Genomic DNA, 6,041 nt, shown 5'->3' on the forward strand with positions numbered 1-6,041 from the left:
ATCTTACAAGAACTTGTAAGTTTTTCTTTTCTTGTAAGAAATATTTTTCGGCAAGATCTTGTAAGATCTTTGCAAGATCTTGTGTAAGATCTTTTAAGTTCTTACAGAAAACAAGAACTTACAAGTTCTTGCGAAAATCTTGCAAGATCTTACATAAGATCTTGCAAGTTCTTGGGGTCTTACAAGAACTTGTAAGTTCTTCCAAGATCTTGTAAGATCTTGATAAGTTTTTTGACCAGGGTTGGCTCATGAAGCATTGCGGTTGGTGGTTACCCACAGTCAGCCGGTTATTATTATATAAGATTACTCCATTAATTTCATTGGTTCTCCAGTTGTCGTTTGACTTAAATTTTGTTGTTTTTTTGTTTGTTAATGTAGGTGTAGCTTGCAAAGATCCTAATTCAGTCATCATACTGTCCAGTAGCCCCGGGGGGGGGTACTACCCTTGTCGACCGACGGGGGTGCTCCGCTGAGATCTGAAAAATGGACCCTACGTGGGACTCGAAATTTGCGAAAAAAGTGACCCTGAATGGGACTGAAATTCCAAAATTTTCTCAAATTTTCTACTTTTTCCCCAAATTTTCCAAAAATAGGCACCCTACGAGGGACTGATTTTTCTATTTCGGTGTTTTTGCGACCCTACCTGGGACTCGTGGAGGTTAAAAAAGGTACCCTGACCAGCGGAGCATCCCCGTAGCCCATCTTGTCCTAGTACCCCCCCGGGCCAGTAGCCCCTAGATCAATGGGTTATTTTGCACCTTCACGTGGTTGGTACGAAATCTTTGTAAACACTGACAAAGTCTGCTAATAAGATGAGTGAAACCATATTTAACTTAAAGGAAACAACAGAATGGAATAATTCAATCAAATTGATGATGTGTATATAGCATTTAGTTTCTTGGAAGTTTTTGGATTCAAAATTTTCCCTGTAAACTGGATATCAATATTTTTCATGTAAATCATCTCTGGAAAGTACATCTTGATTTAATTTTGACATGTAATTGCCAATGCAAATGAATTTGGATGCATAACGTATATAATATATACAGTAGTATAAAATTTATAACACAACAACTGAATTTTGATACCAAACTTAAAACATTATATATATATCTCTTTTATCACCCAAAGTAGTTAGGTATATAATATGTACAGTTTTAAAAAGAAGCGGAATATAGGACATAAAAAATAAACATAATATGTTTAGGGGGTAGGAACAGAGCATTTATAACTGTCAGGTAGATCAAGGGGATGTAGGGGAAACCAGAGGAAAAGGGATAAGACATACGTGGTCTGAATAGTTATTGCTCTGTTCTTGCCCTCTGAACGCGTTCTTCAAGGATTGCTTTAAAAGCAACACGATTTTCAAATGAGTACCAGTTGTCAATGTAGTATTTGCACTGATCGATTAAGTCTGAGTCATAATGCTGATGAGTACGTTGGAAATTCACTTTTCCAGATAAAATGTCCGTTATGTTCAGGTTGTTGTTGATTATAACCTGTTTCGACTTAGATATGAAGCTCGAGTTACACGTGCGAGTGTATAGCATCTTACATGTGTACTGTCTTGTGGTTTTGTTAGCCAAGAGTTGGTTGATAAGTTTCAATTTTCTTCTTTGGATGATGGAGCTGGCGTCTGGGATGTCGTATAGTTTAGAGATATAGTTCTTGCTGTATTTAGAAACATTGAACAGGGACTTGAGGCATGATCTAGCCTGTGCGTTGATACTGTCAAGTTCTGATTTACTTAGGTCGACAAGTTCAAGACCATACATCAGTTTAGGGATGATCAGAGTGTTGAATAGGGAAACTATTGTGTCAGGGTGGCAATGTCGTACACCAGAGGCAATGAGTGAGGAAGTGACCGACCATAACTCAGCTATTCGTGATGACTTGTGATTTTGTAGACAGAGTTCATTTCGCTTCTTCGCCCATTGAAAGCCCAGGTGAGATAACGTCTCTTGAGGAGTGATAGCATTGTTGTTTAAGACGAGACTTGGGGAGGGTAGATTGGACGTTCCTGAGATGACAAATTGGGGTTTTCGATTTGGAATGGTTGAATTTGATGCCGTGTTCACGACCAAAGTTTTCACAGTGGGTGACTAGTGTCTGTAGGTGTTTTTAGTGATGCGCTCAGCAATACAATATCATCGGCATATACAATGATACACGTCTGCAGATCACCAGGTAGTGTGGTACCAATGTTAAGGGCTTTGACACTCGATATTAGGTCTTCAGTATAGATATTGTAGAAGTAGGGTGAAAGAATTGCTCCTTGACGGACTCCTTGAGTTAGCGAAAAGTAGTCTGAGGTTGTTGAACCGTAACGAACTGATGCTGTACCCTTGAGGTAAAGTTGGATGAGAAATGATACAATTTGACTTGGAATATCTTTCTGACAGAGTTTATTGAATAAAGTGAGCCAATTACAAGAGTCGAAGGCTTTTTCCCCGTCGAGGCTACACACGTATACAGGCGAGTTCTGTCTGTTGAAGTACCGGATGGTGTCTTGCATAACGAGTTCAGCATGAAGTGTTGATGCACCGCTGGTGAAACCAAATTGGGATTCGATGTGATTGCGTAAGGTAGGGCATCTCTCAATGATGACAAGTTCTAACAGCTTGGTGATGATCGGTAGAATGCTAATACCTCTATAACTATTTGCGTCATTGAGTGGTTTCTTTTGAGATTTCAGCAATGGGATGATGATTGATGTACTTAGCATGTCAGGGATGTCCTTGGAAGTCAAAATGTTGTTTAAAAGTTTAGTTAGGTAATTGATAAAAGACTCACTCTGGGCATAGAGGTAGTGTTCAGCTGTAATCTGAAAGGGGTCACGAGATTTCCCCCCATTGAGATGCTTCAGTGCGTTCGACACTTCTGTTTTCGTGATGTAGAACGATTCATCTTGAAATGATTCTTGGAGTGACGTGAGGAGTTCTTTTAATTTGATGTTAGTCTCTGAGTTATCGATACCTGTAACCCTGTAAAAATCCTTCGCGGTCCCTATCTAAGATTAAAGTTTCGTTTTTTCTTTATTTTAATTTCCATTTTTCGAATTTTCCAAAACTTAAAATTAAAATATTCCCTTTTTGACAGTTCCAAATTCGTTATGATTAGTTAAATAATTGAAGTACTTTGTATTGGTTCGACATGTGGTTGAAATATTGGTGAATTGGTTTTTGTTACTGACGAACAGTGGACCTCCAAAGGTTTTTGTTTGCGTTGTGTTTGTGAATCATTGACTTGGACGCTTGTTTCCAGTGCTGATTTGCATTCAAGAGTGTCTTCCTCGTCTTGGTCAGCTGACTCTGTAACTATAATCAAATTTGAGTTATTTTTTTCAAAACCTCAAAATGTTTAAGACATATAATAAGTTTTTTCCTTTCGTTAGGCACTGGTGTGACTCTTTGTATCACTGCAAACTAAATCGTAAATCTTGTTTTCACTAAAAGCTTAATTAGCTTAAGAGAATCAAGATCGGTTCTTGCAACGTCTATCGATTAAGTTTATTTCGATTGTCGATTTTGTCTCACTTCAGTTCAAATGGTAAATCAATTTTTACTGATAGTCTTATTTGTTGGAAACAATCAAGTTACGTTTTCCCAACATTCATTAGGGATTTTTTTACGATTTCTTACCAATTCCAGGATCACCTTCTTTATCTTGAACTTGAAAATCAATAGCTTCTTTATCTTCGGCTGGAAGGTTTTCAATGAAAAGAAAATTTATTAATATATTTTCATATACTTAGGACTATTTCAGAAAATTGAATAAGATGTCTGCACAGAAAGACCAAAAAGAGAACGATAATATTCTTGTAGACTGTATTATGATATGAATTTGTTATCATATTCTTTTATTTTTTTCTTATTTTCACGAGAATTTAGTCGAGTGAAAATGACAGCAAAAATAAAAGATCTAGAAAAATAAGCCATATTGCACAGTTCCAAACGAGACACCAGAATGTGGTTAGAATACAATTTCAAGATGAACCAACCATAGAGATTTCAGCTTCAATACAAATTCTAGTTTTGGATACTTGAATGCATCACATTAATCAATTTTCTAATGAAATACTCTTTTCTTGAGCAGTCTGAATTAAATAGTTTTGCTCTTTTTCTCAAAATTTTCATTTGAAATGGCAAAAGGCTATTATTATTAATCTGCTTGAATTTATTTACGTCACCTTTTGGCAGCAATAAGATAAATAAATTTGACATGAAGAATCAAAATTATATTTAAAAAATTTAGACAGTTTAGTAAATATTATTATTATTGTTATTGCTATTATCACGATCAGATAAAGATTCTTGTATAATTCTATAATCTTTTGTGGTCTATTGTATTATTTTGCTATCATTTTTCGCTATTTTGTGTAAAGTTCAAAAAGTTCTTAAAAAAAATTCATGATAGTTATGATTTTTGTCAAAATTGCCAATGGTTTACACCTCCTTTCTCTTTCCTTCATTTTTTCCATATATTAGAGGCCACTCTTTTTGGCCAGCTGTGATGACCCTTTAAATCTGTTTTTTCATTTTCATAAGACGACAAAAAGTGAAGGCGTTTCGCCTTTTTTGGTCGGGCGTGGGCGGAATTGTGCACAGTTGATGATTGTCATCCGATCGGGTTAAGTTTGGTTTTCCGATCTGTGTATTTGCTCTTCAGCTTTTTTCGGGTAGCGCTCAGGTTGGGATACGCTTTCAATTCATCCAATCGGGCTAAGTTTGGTTTCCTGATATGTGTCGAAAACAATTCAATATGGCTGCCAAAGCGGTGCTTTTTCGTTCGTTCTGTGTTTATCTCTTGCCAGCTTTTATTTATACAATCATTATATCTTGTTGAAATGGCTTTTAAACTTATAACTAAGGAAGATACAATACTGGAGTTAGATTATAAGGATGTTCTTTTATTTAAAGTATGAAGATTTTAATTTATTTGCTCAAGTTTTTTCCTGTATTGTGAGGTATTTTTTTACCTGATAGACCTCATTATTTTGTAGCATGAAAACATATTTTTTCATTTGGGACTTGAATATAGAATAACCACCAACAATTACTGGAGTGTATATACATTACAGTTCACAGCTTAATTATCTGATTATTCACAAAAATAATGTTTTCTTGAACTTGGTCTTTTCCTTTTGATTTGGTAGACATTTTATATGCTTGTTCTTCTGGACTTGGAGATAATATTGACAAAGCGTAAATAGAAATTGATCAAGTATATTAAAGTACAGCTCCTATGTAAATTTGAGAAAGAACAAAGTTCTTCATCATATTATTGACGCAATAATTATTTTTTTCTAGACTTGCGTTTTTCACTGGCAGTTACGTTTGTTTTTTTGGACCGACTTGGAGATAATTCTGATAAAGCGTAAATGGAAATTGATCAAGTATATATATATTGAAGTATTGCTCCTATGTGAATTTGAAAAAGACCGAAGCTCTTCATCAAATTATTGACGTAAAAATGGTATTTTCTAGACTTAAGTTTTCACTGCGATTTGAAAGCAGACACTTGCATTTGTTCTTTTTGATTTGGAGATAATTATGATCAAGCTTAAATGGAAATTAATCAAGTATATATATTTAAAGTGCAGCTCCTGTGTAAATGGCGGTGATTTGATGGCGGACACTTACACATTCTGGACTAATAATGATAAATAATAATTGTATATAAAAGGGTTAAATATTTTTTAATAGATAAATATTGCACTTTTAAGCATATTTAGGCTCAGATTAGAGAAAATACTGCACAATAAACAGTCTTTCTGGGACGACATCAGGTATGCTAAACATAAAACTTTAAATTTGAATAAATTTTAAATAGTATTTTGGGTGTCGGTGTAAACCTTATTTTGAATTTTTCATTGCTTATTATAAAAAACATGAAATTTTAAACTATTTCTCTGGAGTTAAGATGAATAAGAATGACACCATTTTAAGTTTTACTGATTTACAGCTTCTTTGTTTTTGAAACTTTTTTGATTTTTTATCCAGCTTGAGCTTGAATATAATTATAAGTCTAAGCTTAATAAA

This window comes from Clytia hemisphaerica, unplaced genomic scaffold (assembly GCF_902728285.1).
Source record: "Clytia hemisphaerica strain Z4C2 unplaced genomic scaffold, Clytia hemisphaerica genome assembly, whole genome shotgun sequence".
In the NCBI taxonomy this organism is placed as follows: Eukaryota; Metazoa; Cnidaria; class Hydrozoa; order Leptothecata; family Clytiidae; genus Clytia; species Clytia hemisphaerica.